Source organism: Rhineura floridana, chromosome 1, assembly GCF_030035675.1.
Source record: "Rhineura floridana isolate rRhiFlo1 chromosome 1, rRhiFlo1.hap2, whole genome shotgun sequence".
Lineage (NCBI taxonomy): Eukaryota > Metazoa > Chordata > Lepidosauria > Squamata > Rhineuridae > Rhineura > Rhineura floridana.
Window position 1 is genome coordinate 147,131,676 of NC_084480.1, and position 15,517 is coordinate 147,147,192.

The 15,517-nt window shown below is 41.3% G+C and overlaps 1 protein-coding gene across 1 annotated transcript in view; it reads left to right on the plus strand.

Annotated features, from left to right (window-relative positions):
- The window catches only part of B4GALT1 (beta-1,4-galactosyltransferase 1), a 101,265-nt gene that overhangs the window by 58,971 nt on the left and 26,777 nt on the right, over nt 1-15,517 (plus strand). The window lies entirely within an intron of this gene.

The following is a 15,517-nucleotide window of genomic DNA, read 5'->3' on the forward strand; positions in this document are numbered from 1 at the left end:
AGTAAGATCCTCAGACCACTGCATAATAGATGGTGAATGTTTATCCTTACTATTTCTATTTTTCTGATTGCTGGATCTACTGAGATGTTCATCTGGCTGACAGAGCATCTTCTTACCATTGTGATATTCTGACAATAGCCTTGGTGGCCCAGAGGGAGAAGCCTGTAACCTGTCTTGGGTACAGATTGCCTAGACTGAGGGATGGCTGAAGATTTGTGAACTTTATATTGGATTCGTGGCACTGGATTGGTCATTTTTGTGTCACCTGATGCCCCAAGCCAAAGATTTTGGGGCCATTACACATCCATTCCGACAGCTGGTATAGCACAATGGGGAGAAGAGCCTAGCTGGCAGTCCAGTGTCTGTAAGTTCAAATCCCCGCTTGTGTCTCCTGGGTGTCAAGGACCAGCTAAAGATCAACCGCGCAGTGAGTGGCTCAGGGGTTATGTGCCCTGCCACCTGTGCAGCCGTGGGCAAGCGGCATAGTCCCAAGGAGCCCAGTTGCCCCCCAGCTGGCAGTTGTGGACAAGGAAGGGGCTGGCTTGTGCAGCTGTGGCAAGCTGAGCAGGCCCTCGCCAGCTGGGGAGGACTAGCCTCAGGGAGGCAATGGTAAATCCCCTCTGAATACCGCTTACCATGAACACCCTATTAATAGGGTAGCCATAAGTCGGGATCGACTTGAAGGCAGTCCATTTCCATTTTTTTCATACATCCATTCCAGGGGGAACAGCCTGCAGTTGCCTTCTCTGACCGCCAGTGTCGGTAGCATGCTTCATTTGCAGGGCTCCTGATTACAGTCCTGTAGTACCAGATAGGCTTGTATTATCATAGTCTATAGTTAGTTCTGTTGTGCAAATGAATAGCTGTAACATTAAATTGCATATTGTTGCAATTTGTAATAGATGTACTAAAGTTTGGAATGAGTTTAAGCAACATGTTGAAAAGTTTAGTTGCCACTTCTAGTTATTAATACAGAGACTGCTGCGCCAAGAACCAATGTGAAGTCATGGAGTTTTGTCTGCCTGTTCATAGTTATCCATGTCTTCTTCCTGAACTTTGGGAAAACAAACATCATTTGTGGTTCTTCTGACCAGATGGTGGATGTCCAACCTGTCCTGGGTGGGGTTGGACTCCCCCTGAAGGAGCAGGTTCGGAGCTTGGGGGTTCTCCTAGAACCATCTCTGTCACTTGAGGCTCAGGTAGCCTCGGTGGCACAGAGTGCCTTCTACCAACTTCGGTTGGTGGCCCAGCTGCGCCCCTATCTGGACAGGGATAACCTGGCTTCAGTTGTCCATGCTCTGGTAACCTCCAAGTTAGATTACTGCAATGCACTCTACGTGGGGCTGCCTTTGAAGACAGTTCGGAAACTGCAGCTTGTGCAAAATGCAGTGGCCAGATTGGTAACAGGGACCAGGCGGTCCGAACATATAAAACCAATTCTGGCCCGCTTGCATTGGCTGCCTGTATGTTTCCGAGCTCGATTCAAGGTGCTGGTTTTAACCTATAAAGCCTTATATAGCTTGGGACCACAATACCTGATGGAACGCCTCTCCCGATACGAACCCACCTGTACACTACGCTCAACATCTGAGGCCCTCCTCCAGATGCCTACTCTGAGGGAAGCTCGGAGGGTGGCAACAAGGGAGAGGGCCTTCTCAGTGGTGGCCCCCAAATTATGGAATGATGTGTTTGACGAGGTGCGCCTGGCGCCATCACTGTTATCTTTTCGGTGCCAGGTCAAGACTTTCCTCTTCTCCCAGGCATTTTAGCATGTGTTTTTAAATTGTTTAAAAAATTTTAAATTGTGTTTTAAATTGTTTTTAAAAGATGTGTTTTAAATTTGTATATTTGTTTTTAATGTTTTTAGTTACTGTAAACCGCCCAGAGAGCTTCGGCTATGGGGCGGTATACAAATAAATAAATAAATAAATTTGCACAAATGGAGATAGTAGGAAGCAACACCAATCTGTTTTATAAGCATTCTGAACTTTCATGAGCCAAAATGATTATCTTTTCCTGTGCCGGTTGCATAGGGTACGTACACCTGCATGACACAACTGTGTCAAGCTCAGCAATATTTAACCATTTCACACAAAAGAACAAGTAGTTCTACATTCTGGACACGTTTTTAGATAAGCCAGCTTTTGTTTAGAATGAGATTTCAGTAAAGCAGTGCTGAAATTATACTGCTGACCTGGGGGGCAGTTTTTCTCCTCCCCGGTTAATATTAAGTGGCATGCGTCATGGTTGCATTCAAAAAGATCATGAATATCTTCCTGTTTGGCTTCCAAAACAATGGGCAGAACCCTTGCAACTACAGAATAGCCTGTTTTAATATTGCTTCCTGGCATCTCATTGTCCGTCTTGTTTAATTGCTCAGGGAACAGACCTGCTTTCTCAGCAATAGTGTTGCTTCTGGGATTGCCTTGAGTCTGTCAGTTCCAACACTGGCTGTGTTAGGGAAACCAAGAGCACCCTCACTCCTTTCCTTGGGATGATATCACATACTGATGGGACGGTGGTGGTAGTAGTAATATATGGAGCCTCTCTGCTCAGGGGCATTTGCTAGTAGAGAGATTCAAAATGATGGCTTGATTTTTGTCAAGGCAATCTTCAGTTCAAACAGTTTGGGAATAATTAGGCTATAAATTTCTACTTCCTGTATTCTTGCTCCTTGCCATCTGATACCTCTTGAGAAGGCATTAAAATGTTATTTCTAAGAGGTTTTATAGTTCCTACTTATAGTATCTCAAAAAGAAGGAAAATGCTTAGTGGGATCTGTTGAGCTAAACTTCTATCTTGTCCTTTTAAAAATTTGTTTCCTTTAGCAGCATAGAGTCGGGTTATTCCGTTGTGTTTCTCCATGGCTGAATATAAAGGTTTCAGTTCTTTTCCTATGAAAAACTTTCATGGAAATAATGGATCCAAAATATGCTACATTTGGAAATATGCTTTATTGACTTCAACATAACATGTAGGTTGAGTTCAGGGCCCTAATAAGATTCTGTTAAAAAAAAACCCTATATAGTTTTGAGAGATAGGGGATATTGGATAATACTAAACATCTAAAGAATATAATTCTGTAGTTATGTTTTCCATTATAGTGCAAAGATCATATAAAAGTTATCCAGTGTCATGACATAATTTGTCAATGAAGCATTAAATTTGGTTAACTTCATTGCATCAGGATGTCTTGTGTATTCAGAGGTCTGGCCAGTTATGTATGCAACAAGAAACATTGGCAATAACCTTAAATTATCCAGATGGTTTTTTTCTTGGAAGGATTATGAGGAGCTTTTAATACCTGCTAAGAAAACATTCTTATTTCTTTGCTCTCTTGACAATTGCTTTCTTTCTCTCTCTCTCTCTTTGTTTTTTTTTGGCTCCTTTGTCTGTCCTTCCTCTGCATCTACTCTTCCTTTTCTTTCTTTCTTTTTTTCTTCCTTTAGGGGGGAGATGTTATTTTTTTTCTTGTTAAACCTGTCCTATAGCAAAGCAATCACTGAAGCAAGGAGAGTTTTTATGTGAGTGATTCTTACTCCAGCTGCGTCCTTCTGTACCCTGCATCTCGTAGGAAAAAAAAAAGGAAGGAAGGAATGCTGACCACCTTGCTGCATCAATGGTAATGTCCCACCTCTTAACTTTCAGTGCATTACAAATTCAAACTTAAATCCACTGCATTTTCACCATTGACTTCTGGAACTGCAGAAACGCATTAGGTTAAGCGGAATACTGAAATGGAGATTAGGGTGTAGAAATGTGAGAGTATATAAAATGTTGGGGGTTGGACTGCTGGAGCCACTGCTGGAGCCACTGGGAAAAAATGGATGTTAATCCTCTCTGCCCCCCACCCCCGTGGTATACAACTTGGCTGTTATTAAGCCATATACAGTTACTTGCCCTATATTCACATCTCCATGGTGCATCTGCTCTCTGTTTGGAGCACGCTGTGTTCTAGCTGTGATGATTTCTGGGTGGACAGTCAATGGTCAGGTTTGCACAACATGCTAAGCCATGGTTTATACTTAACCATAGTTTAAAATAATAATATAATCCTGTCACCATGGCTTAGCTATAATTTACTAACTATGGCTAATGGGTTCTTATTAACCAAGACTTGTAACTCGTTTATAAACCTTGGTTTATGTTAACCATATCTTATTCAGTTATAACATGGTCCTGTTCTGTAGCACAGAGACTTGCTTTTGGGTTTCATCCAGCTGTATCAGTGGTTTTGAAATTGCATTGACTTGTCTGACAAGAAATCCCTGTGTGCCTGCCAGGAAACTCCTCTGCAAAAGATTCTAGGGTGCATTATAGGATCCATAGTCACAGCTCACTAAGACTTGCCAGAAATTTGCTTGTGTGTTGCAGAGCTGACTTAACATCCTCTTCAGGCAAACATTGCAAGGTTCAATCAGACACAACCTGTCTTTCAAGGAAGCTCCTCCATAATTGATAGTCTACTCATTGGACAATCCTTGGTAAGCTTCTGAGAACTCCGAAGGTCCCTGGAACACAGAGTGAAAACCATTAAGCTATATTGGTAGAAAGAAGGTAGCAGCTGTTTTCAGTGGTCTCATTACTTTGAGAAATCTGCATCTGCTGTTGCAACTTTCTAATCAGATAATATATGAAAGATTTAATTAACAAGGACATGAACTCCATCCTGCAAGACAGAGCCAGGGTGGGAAGTCTCTGGCTGGTGAGCTCTGCCAACCTCAAGGAAGTAGCAACATCCAAGCCTGAACTAAAAACGCTAGGCTTGCAGCCCCAGTCTTATGCTGTTCATTCTTTCTTAGATAATATTTGTGCTAGATAATGAATGAGCGCCACCGTTTCACATGTTGCAATTTTGGAGCAAATAGCTCTGTGTGGGATTGGCTGATTGAGTAGAGCCGGGAGGGGGGGTGTTCTGCCCAGACTTAACAGAAACATACAGCTGCTGCTCCAGGCAGACGTCCAGCTGGCTCTCTGAACCAACTAGTAATTAGTTTGAAGCCTCTTGTTGGAGAGGAGCAGAGTGGAGATGGTGTGTTGGGTGTCCTCAAATCTACAAGTACAGTATGTACAAGTACAGGAACTCTTGCTGTAAACTTTGCTGTTTCATATTGAAAGAAAAGCTCAACAGTATTAAGCTATAACACTGAAACAGTGGCAAATTAGAACAGCCTTCCTGAGAGACAGTGTTGAGATGTCAATTTCCTGAACTCTTTGAAAGCAGAGTGAAAGAAATAAGAAGGGTTTATGGGGGTCTTTGTCTAGAAAACAAATAAATTGGGGGGGGATTGAAATGATGCAATATTGATATCAGACCTAAACTTTATTTTACAGTTGTAAGAACATTAAATTCACTGGGGTGGATCCCAATGTTTCTTTCATCTGAGGGCAGGCAACCTTTGGATCCCATTATATATAACCTGGTTAGAAGTTCAGCATGCAAAATATTGATTTTTTTCTATATTGAGGAAAAAAGTAATATATATTTTTACTTTAAGCCAGATTACAAATATGCCACCTTATTTTAAATTATTTCTATCTTGCTTTTTGCCCCTGAACAGGGCCTCCGCAGGTGGTGATAGTGGTGAGTCTGAAAACAGAAAATGTCTAACATGTTAAACAAAAATGAAGGTTATTTGAGGTTAGAATTGATGTGTAGACTTCAGTATTATAATGTAGAAAGAGAAGAAATATGTTGAGAGAGAGAGAGAGCTCTGTGTGTATATTTTTCGTTCATATTAAGACTCAGGAAAAATAGAAAAATGCTCCCCTGCCCCCGACTTACCCCATCCCTGCTGGTCAGTCCTTCACTTCTCTAAGCCAGTGGTTGGTTGGTTGATTTATTTCTCATGAGGTCATTGGACTGGCTGGATGGTAAATACCACTGGACTAAACAGTTTTCCAAAACTCTGGAATAAGTTCTTCCCCTGTATTCCTGCAGATGGGTTATAGAACTCTTATCTTTCTGGTTTTCCCCCTGTTAATGCCCTTCCCTGCTTTAGTTTGCCAGTTTTTGTTAGACTAGGGCCATTGCATACTGTACATTGGTTCCAAATGAGCTGTCCTTTTCCAAGGAGGCAAGTTGCACTATATTCTGCTTTGGGCCAAGCTTGACATTTTGTGGTAGACTAGGCTCTGGGAAGCTGGATCTCTGCTAAACCTCTAAAAAGCAGCAAGGAGTGTAGTTTTGGAGGGAAGAAGCAATAGTGCAGGAAAGATCCATGACACTGTTTCCATCCAGGCTGTCTGAGGTCCAAAAAGGCCTGGGCCACTTCCAGCTTTTGAGCCCTTAGCCATATATACATACATACACATTGTGGGGCTCAATGTACTGTAATAGTTTTTGCATTACACTGTGTTTTTGGGATGTGATACCAATAAAATCTCCTTTCTGTCAAAATGGAGTTATTTTGAAATCAACCATAATCTTTATTTCCAACCAGGGCTTATGTTAAAGAGGTCCATTGGACTCCAATTAGCACATTTTGTCTCCTGAAAGTGATGGAGGAGAGTTAAAAGCTGCAACCATCACAAATATGTTGAAACAAAAATCCTTGATATATCTAAGTGTTCTCTAGCCCAGCTGAACCTCATTTCTGACCTGTTGCTTTTCATATTTATATCATGTTGAATTGGTTCCAAGTGTTCAATTTATGCATGTTATTTACATGACAGGTAGATCTGCTGACGCAAAGCCATCTGACCTAAGTCAGATCTCAGTGTGGACTGTAGTCTGGTCATGACACAGGTGCATTTTGATTCTGCAACCAAGTTGTGTCTGTTGTGTGAATGACCAGGGGCTCTGGTCCTTCTGTGTACAATAGACAAGATTAATATATGGTTCAATTTGGGCACTATGCAATTTTGGAATGGTTTTTCATCCTAAGGAGGAGGCCAATGTAAGAAACAGGAAGCACCTTAATGCTGTCTTGTTTTGGAAATAGTTTTAATAAAAGTTTGTTTTTCTTTGTTTAAATCTACCTCCTTATGTTCTGTCTCCCTTAATGCAGTTTCTGGTTACAGTGCCATGTCAATCCCCACGAATCAATTTCTAGTTGCATTTGAACTAAGTAATACTTTTGCTTCCTAATTTGTTTTCTGTGTTTATTGTGGATGAATCTGGATGGGGTGAGGCTGCTTGCCTCAGGCATGAACCAGGCTCAAGTAAGCAGCAAGAAAGTTCTCCTAACATTTGCAACATTTTAAGCCACGATTGTGTGTACTTTGCACTTTAAAACAAAGTGCTAGTTTAAATTCTGCCACAAGGGACTGAACCCTGCAACTTTTATATATTATGCAAATTTGATATATTTGCATACTTTCACTTTTTTCCATTTTTATAAAAATTGTATCATTTTTATTTAGAAAAAAAGAAAAATTGCAAGCCTGTATGTACAAAAGGAGACAAGTATGCACAAACAGGCAAAATTACAATATAGTAAAATAACAAGATCTTGAAATGTATTTCAGTGAATGTATTTATTCAGAATGATTCCTCATTTACAATGCAAGCCCTTTCTATGTTAATTTAAAGTAAGTCCTACTGAGTGCAGTTGAGCTTACTCTCAAATATGTGTGTTTAGGATTGCAGTCTAAAATCTTGGTAGCTGCAAGTTCAGGACTAACTCTACACCTGAAACCTGAGAAAGTCTTTTAAGATAATAGAATTACTTTGAGATATTATCAAATACCTTCTATTATCTAATTAATCTGTTCAAGTATTCTCCAAAGCTTTGGATATTAGGATAGAATATGTTTGAAATTTGCATATGGCCATACAGTGCCAACAAATGCAGCAAATTATATTAAATGTTTGTGGTGTCTAATTCTGTGGTGTCAAATACCACTGAAAATGTCCCCCCCCCCGATTATTCAAAATTTAACCTTAAGGGTATGCAACCAAGAACCATTCTCACTATATCTCTGCATCAAGTCGTATCAAGTCTCTCTCCTATTTCTACAGAACACTGCAAGATAAATTACTTTTTAAGTGTATAAAACTTTTAACAGTGTATAAAACTTGCTTATCATGCCTTTTGTATTATTTGTACTTGCTAGCAATTCAGAAGGGATATTTTCCCTTTAAATATTTTACACTTCCTTAGAAGCAGTGAAATTATATGCCTGCCTGGAAATATTGCTGGTTTTGTATAATACTGGGCCATTATAGTTACCCCTTCCTCGTGTGTATCCAATACAGGCTTTTTGGTGCCAGCCTGGTGAAGACCTTCCTTTTTTTGCCCAGGCAATTTAGATTATAGATTTTATTTTATTTTTTGCAATTGTGTTTTATTCTGTGTTTAGCTTTTGGGATTATCTTGTTGTATTTTCTTTATTTCTTCATTTAAAAAATGAAATTGTTTTCTTTTTTGATTGTTTTAAATTGTATTTATATGTTGTCTGAATCAATTTTTATTCACCCTCTTGTACTCCGCTCTGGAATTTTTGCTGAAGGGTGGTTAGAAAATACTTTAAATAAAATAAAAAATAAATACATAATTCTAATCTAGACCAAATTCTTGCCATCATCATTTTTTACCCACCCTTCACCCAAAGGTCCCAGGGAGGGTCACAACAATTTTAAAATATGACATTAAAAACAATTCAAATAAATAATGGAACTTCACCCGTTGTATTTATCTCATATATTGACTACAGGACTCTAAATTGGCTTGAGAGAACTTTGAGAGGACTAGAATGATCTTAAATCTGCCACACTATTTTTGTGTAATTTATTCTGGTTTTGCCAGTCATGAAGGGAGGGAGGCTCCAGCAATTATATAGCGCATTGATCCCACCCCTGAACACCAAAATGTTTCTCAGCTACATCTGTGGCTTCTGATGTTCTAGCACGTATCGTCTTTCCTGTATAACTTTGCCAACATGTCTATGTGGAAAAACTGGTTCTGGGTTCTGTCTTGGGCTGCTTCCACACTGGGCAATTGTTGTGGCATAGCCACACTTTGCTCACATACCTTTTACAGCGCATCTGCAGGATGTCATGAAAAAAAACCCTCTTATTTTCCCCATATTCAGCTGTGTTCTTTTTCCAGAGCTCTGAAATCCAATCATTTTTAATTCCACGAAATAACTGCATAATATCCTCATGTAGATGACCTATGTTGCTGTTACTCTCGCCTGTTAGAATGCTGTAGCCTAGGGATGGGGAACTTGTGGTTTTCCACATGCTGTGGGATTACAACTCCCATAGTCTCTGACCATTATCCATTTTGGCTGGGGCTGATGGGAGCTTAGTCTAATAACCTGGAAGGCCACAGGTTTCCCCACTCCTCTCTAGCCATTTTCTTCTCTTTGGTTCAGAAGAGGGCAACCAGAATGAGATCAAGGGGGTGGAGCGACTCCCTTATGAGGAAAGGTTGCAGCATTTGGGGCTTTTTAGTTTAGAGAAAAGGCGGGTCAGAGGAGACATGATAGAAGTGTATAAAATTATGCATGGCATTGAGAAAGTGGATAGAGAAAAGTTTTTCTCCCTCTCATAATACTAGAACTTGCGGACATTCAAAGAAGCTGAATGTTGGAAGATTCAGGACAGACAAAAGGAAGTACTTCTTTACTCAGCACATAGTTAGACTATGGAATTTGCTCCCACAAGATGCAGTAATGGCCACCAGCTTGGATGGCTTTAAAAGAAGATTAGACAAATTCATGGAGGACAGGGCTATCAATTGCTACTAGCCATGATGGCTGTGCTCTGCCCCCCTAGTCAGAGGCAGCATGCTTCTGAAAACCAGTTGCCAGAAGCCTCAGGAGGGGAGAGTGTTCTTGCACTCGGGTCCTGCTTGCGGGCTTCCCCCAGGCACCTGGTTGGCCACTGTGAGAACAGGATGCTGGACTAGATGGGCCACTGGCCTGATCCAGCAGGCTCTTCTTATGTTCTTTTGTCCTCTTGAGAAATCAGCTCCATCACTTTTAACTTGTCGCATTCCAAATAGCCGTGTCTTGATATCTCTCCTCCTGAACTGCAGCTGAGTGGCAATTATTATTGGGAGTGCACACAATTAAAATACCTCCAACCTTAGGGGCCGGGGAAATGGGGCCTGCCTGCTTGCTACAAAATGCTGAAAGTCTAAAAACAGAGTTAATATTCCACTTCCAGCTTAAGATATAAACACAAACTTTTGGTGTTGCTAAAAAATTGGCTTTGTGGATACCATGGACTGCGAAAAAGACAAATAATTGGGTGTTAGAACAAATTAAACCAGAACTATCACTAGAAGCTGAAATGATGAAACTGAGGTTATCATCCTTTGGACACATAATGAGAAGACATGATTCACTAGAAAAGACAATAATGCTGGGAAAAACAGAAGGGAGTAGAAAAAGAGGAAGGCCAGACAAGAGATGGATTGATTCCATAAAGGAAGCCACAGACCTGAACTTACAAGATCTGAACAGGATGGTTCACGACAGATGCTATTGGAGGTCGCTGATTCTTAGGGTCACCATAAGTCATAATCGACTTGGAGGCACAGAACAACAACAAAAATTGCCCATGTCAGGAAGTACCCTCAGCTTAGTGGAACTTGATTTTGGTGTCCACACAACTCGATTTTAAATGGTTTCCATTGAGTTTTATGGGAAAAATGAATGCTTCAATCCCATTCATACTTGCCTGGGAGTAAGCTGCATTAACATGCAGTGGGACTTGCTTCAGAGTAAATAATATGCCTACAATTGTGCTGCAGATTGCCTCTTTGGGTCACTGATAAAAGAGAAGAAGAAATGTGCCCCAGTCACTGGATTGCTAGGAACTGAAAGGAAGGACCCAGAGGTATTCAGACAGGCCTATAAGATCAGGGTGGATTAGTTTTAAAGTGTTAATTGATGGTTGCTTTTAGATGGATTATGATTGTTTTTAATATGTGTATTGTATTTTATATTGTTGTACGTCACCTAGAGTGTCCGTTAACCCGGACAGATAGGCGACCCACAAATAAAATTATTATTATTATTATTATTAAAGGGCCAGAGGAAAACAAAACTCGGACAAAGTCTGCTGGGAAGGACATTTTCCATATACATTTCAGCCCTTTGGTGGACATCTCACAGGAGCTTAATGATTCTCTAAATGTTTTTAAGACCCTGAACGTTTCTTTTATGAGAATTTAACATTGTTGCTTTTTCAGTTGGGCTTAAATAAATTAGAAGCATCAATGTTTTTTAAGGTCTCGTAATCAAGGTGTGAAAGTGAAAGTTTATTGTCTCTGGTTAGAGGGCTTCTTTTTCTTAAATGTGCGTGCAAAAAGAGGGAGGATGTACATGAATGGCTTTTATATCCTAATCCTTTGCTTGAGGCACTTGGTTTGCAATTTCCTTCCTGCAATTTTTCCTGTGATTATTTATTACATTGGGGAGGGAGGGAGTTGAAACGAACATAATTCGTTTTAAGAGGGGATTAACCACAAGAAATGATGTCCAAACAAAACCTGTTGGACAATCTTGTTCTGTTATGTTTACATCTTCCCAAAAGGAGACACAGCCAATAATAATAAACATTTTATAACAGGGCATTTCAAATGGGCAGAGTGCTTCATGTACATTAAGGCAGGTGTTTATGAGCAGTGTAAGGTTGCAATAGAGGCTTCATTAAATCCTCCAAATGAATTCACGGTTGAGATGAAATGAGATTTGACCTGGGGACTTCCTAGCTCACCCTCTTAGCCACTCTGCTACCCAGCTGTGACAAAGCTAGCAGGCTGAACTTTTATGCATGGTCAGTAATAAACATGTAATAAATGTTGGGCATAAGGTGCATGTTTTTTCCCTTCAAGGTTGTACCTCCATTGCAGTTATACCCTGTTTTCCTTGTGGGCAGGCTGCAGTATTTTGTACCTAAAAGAAAACAATTTCCCGCCCATAGATGGAATATTGCATTTATATTGTGATTGTTTATTTTGAATGCAACTGCGCAAGTTTTGTGTGTTGCTGTTGGACATTGCTAGTGTCAAGTAACACAAGTATCCGCCTGCTTGCTTGGTGTGGAACTGGATGGTATGCTGCTGAACACCAGTAAAGTGTAGGTAGTATCGCAAAACATGTGGTGTGCTGTCATTGTGCTCAGTTTCACCATAACTCTCTCTATTCCACAGGTGGGGATCAGGAAGTGTAGTGAATTTGTATTGCATGCTTTTAACTACACATTACAGCAGCCTTTCCCAATCAGTGTGCCTCCAGATGTTATTGGACCACAACTCCCATCTTTCCTGACCATTGGCAATCCTGGTTGTGCCTGATGGGAGTTGTGATCCAACAACATCTGTAGGCACACTGGTTGATAAAGGCTGCATTACAGGGAAAAGAGGAGGAGGACACACGTGGTTACTACTTTTGGCAGCAACCAAGCGTTCTTTGCATCTACAATCCACATCATTTTGTTAACCCTTTTATTTTTACAGTTATACAGGAAGGGTTATAACTCAGTGGTAGAGCACCTGTTTTGCATACAGAAAGTACCAAGTTCAGTCCCTGGCATCTCCAAGTAGAGCTAGGAAAGACCCCCATTTGAAATTCTGGGGCGTCATTGCCACTCAGTGTAAACAATACTCTGCTACTTGGACCAGTGATCTGACTCATTACAAGGCAGCTTCCTATGTTCCCATATAGTTATCTTAAATGTTTTGGGAGGCTCTGCAGTCTCCCAGTGTACAATTTTTAACACTCATCCAGCTTTTTTTTTTTTAAGTAGTAACCAGGCAGAAGATTAGCCCCTTCTCAAAATGTCTCACAGTTTCTGAACTGAAAGTTGTTTGTTATTTATTTTTGTTTTTTAAAAAAATCCTGTTCTGGAGAGTGAACATTTAGATACACTTTTCAAAAGAGGGCGATGACCTAGCAGTGCAAGTGTACGCCTCCCTAACATGCAGAAAGTATATCAGGCATTTGTCACTGAAAAGAGTGTTGCAGGATTATCATGCAAAGGCTAAAATGAGAAAGAGGCAGCACTAGACTTTTAAGACTCTTTTTAATCGGCGAGGATTCTTTTCTCTTGCGGCGTGGCACTTTCAATACAAATGTATTAGCTAGCCTTGAATGCTAGCATAAATTGTGGTTTCAGGATGTTATCTGCATTTCTATCCATGCCTTTCTACATGGAACAGATTAGCCACCTGTCTGGCTGATACAAAAAATGCACCTTGATTTTTCTATTGGAAATAGATTGGATCCCATGAGGAGAGACACATGTTAGCTGGGGACAAAAAAAAAAGTGTTGATCTGGAAGTTGTGAGAATGCACGGCAACTGTGTTGGCACACCTGTTCTGGCATTCGGAATTTGGATGGGATCATGGGAGTTGAGGTTATATTTGACCTTTCACATGAGGCACAAGCTAGCTCCAGTATTCTAGTGGAATGTAGTGCAAGTTTAGCGCAAATTTCTCTGATAAATGATACCAGAAATAATCCGTTAGCAAGGCTGGGAACCCAGAAGATTGCAAGAGATTTTTGCTAGCTGCAGCCGCTCATGTGACAGGCATCCCAGCATGCAGTGTGTTCCCGCCCTTTAGTTGCACCTGGTTTTTTGCCTGACGAAGGTTGTACTGGTATTCTGACATCAGTGCAAATAGCAGCAGAACACACCCCTGTGTCTATGCAACTAAAATAATTTTAAAAGTCAGATCCTAAAGGGAGAGGGCTTGCATGGTGAAAGGTGGAGATCTTAGACCTCCTACACATTGGGGAACAATACACATGTGTATAATGGGTGAGGGATGAAAACAAGACATTCACTGCAGCCATGTGAAAGACCTTTGCGCGATATCGGCTGAAAAAACTGCTGTTCCTTAACGCAACAGGTACTGCAGTGTGAAAGGGGTTTTAGAAATCGGGACAGAATCACTTCCTTTTTAATCCGTTAAACTAACACAATTAGTCTCATGTGTGAAAGCAGCCTAGGATTTAATTGAATCATCTGAATGATGCATCGTTTGGCATTGGGCACACTTAAATGGTTTGATAGCATATGATAGTTCCACATGTGACAAAGTCCAATCTGATCTACAAATTCTGAAATATTCAGGTGATTGAATGGTAGGTCACTGTGGGGAAAGTGACACAGTCTTAAGATAGTGAAGAGCAATGAGATTCCTTACAATGACAGAGATTCAGGCTGTTTTCAGACATGGGCCTTTTTGCGTTAGTTTAACATGGTAGTGTTTCTGTCCCAATTTCTAAAATTCCTTTCACAGGAACAGTAGATTTTTCAGCCAATATTCTGGCATTTCACGCAACTGTCTTTCTTACGGCTGTAATGAACATCTTGTGTTCGGCCCTCACTCATTTTACACAAGCACACTATAGTTCCCCACTGTGTAGGAGGTTTACGATCTCATCCCGCCGCCATGCAACCCCTCTCCCTTTAGCATCTAACATATATTTTTTAAGTTGTATAGACACAGTTGTGTGTGGGAAATGCTGCTGGTACTCACGCCTATGCCGGAATATCGGTACCGGTTTCATCAAGCAAAAAGAAAGTGTGTACCTAAAGGGCAGGAATGCACTGCATGCTGGGATGCCTGTCACACTGAGTGGCTGCAGCTAGTTAAAAACTCCTGCAATTTTCCAGGTTCCCAAGCTTGCAAATGGATTATTTCTGGTATTTCAGGACTGGACATGGAACTGAAACAGCCTTGGTCGCTCTGGTGGATGATATGAGGAGGGTATTAGATAGGGGAGAATTCACCTTTCTTGTCCTCCTCGATCTCTCAGCGGCTTTTGATACTGTCGACCACAGTATCCTTTTACATCGCCTGGAGGGATTGGGAATAGAAGGCACTGTACTGCAGTGGTTCCGCTCCTTTCTCTCCGATAGGCATCAACAAGTAGCATTGGGGGAGGAGGTTTCAGACCCTTGGCCTCTCAATTGTGGTGTGCCACAGGGCTCTATCCTCTCTCCCATGCTATTTAATATCTATATGAAGCCGCTGGGGACTATCATTAGGAGATTTGGGCTGCAGTGTCACCAGTATGCAGATGACACTCAGCTCTATCTCTCGTTTAAATCCTCACCAGAGTTGGCTGTGGAGACCATGTCCAAGTGCCTGGAATCCGTGAGTGGATGGATGGGAAGGAACAGGTTGAAACTGAATCCTGATAAGACCGAGGTGCTACTCGTGGGGGACAAGGGAAGGTTGGGAGATATTGACTTGATGTTCGATGGGGTGAAACTGCCCCTAAAGGACCAAGTCCGCAGCCTAGGGGTTGTCCTTGATTCCAAGCTGTCCATGGAGGCTCAGATTTCGGCAGTGAGCCGGGCAGCTTGGTATCAATTACACCTCATACGTAGACTGCAACCCTACCTCCCTGTTCATCAGCTCCCATTGGTGGTACATGCCCTGGTCACCTCTCGTTTGGACTACTGTAATGCGCTCTACGTGGGGCTACCCTTGAAAATGGTCCGGAAACTACAACTTATACAAAATGCGGCGGCTCGACTACTTACAAACTGTCGTCGCCGGGAGCACATCACCCCAGTGCTGTTCGATCTGCACTGGCTCCCAG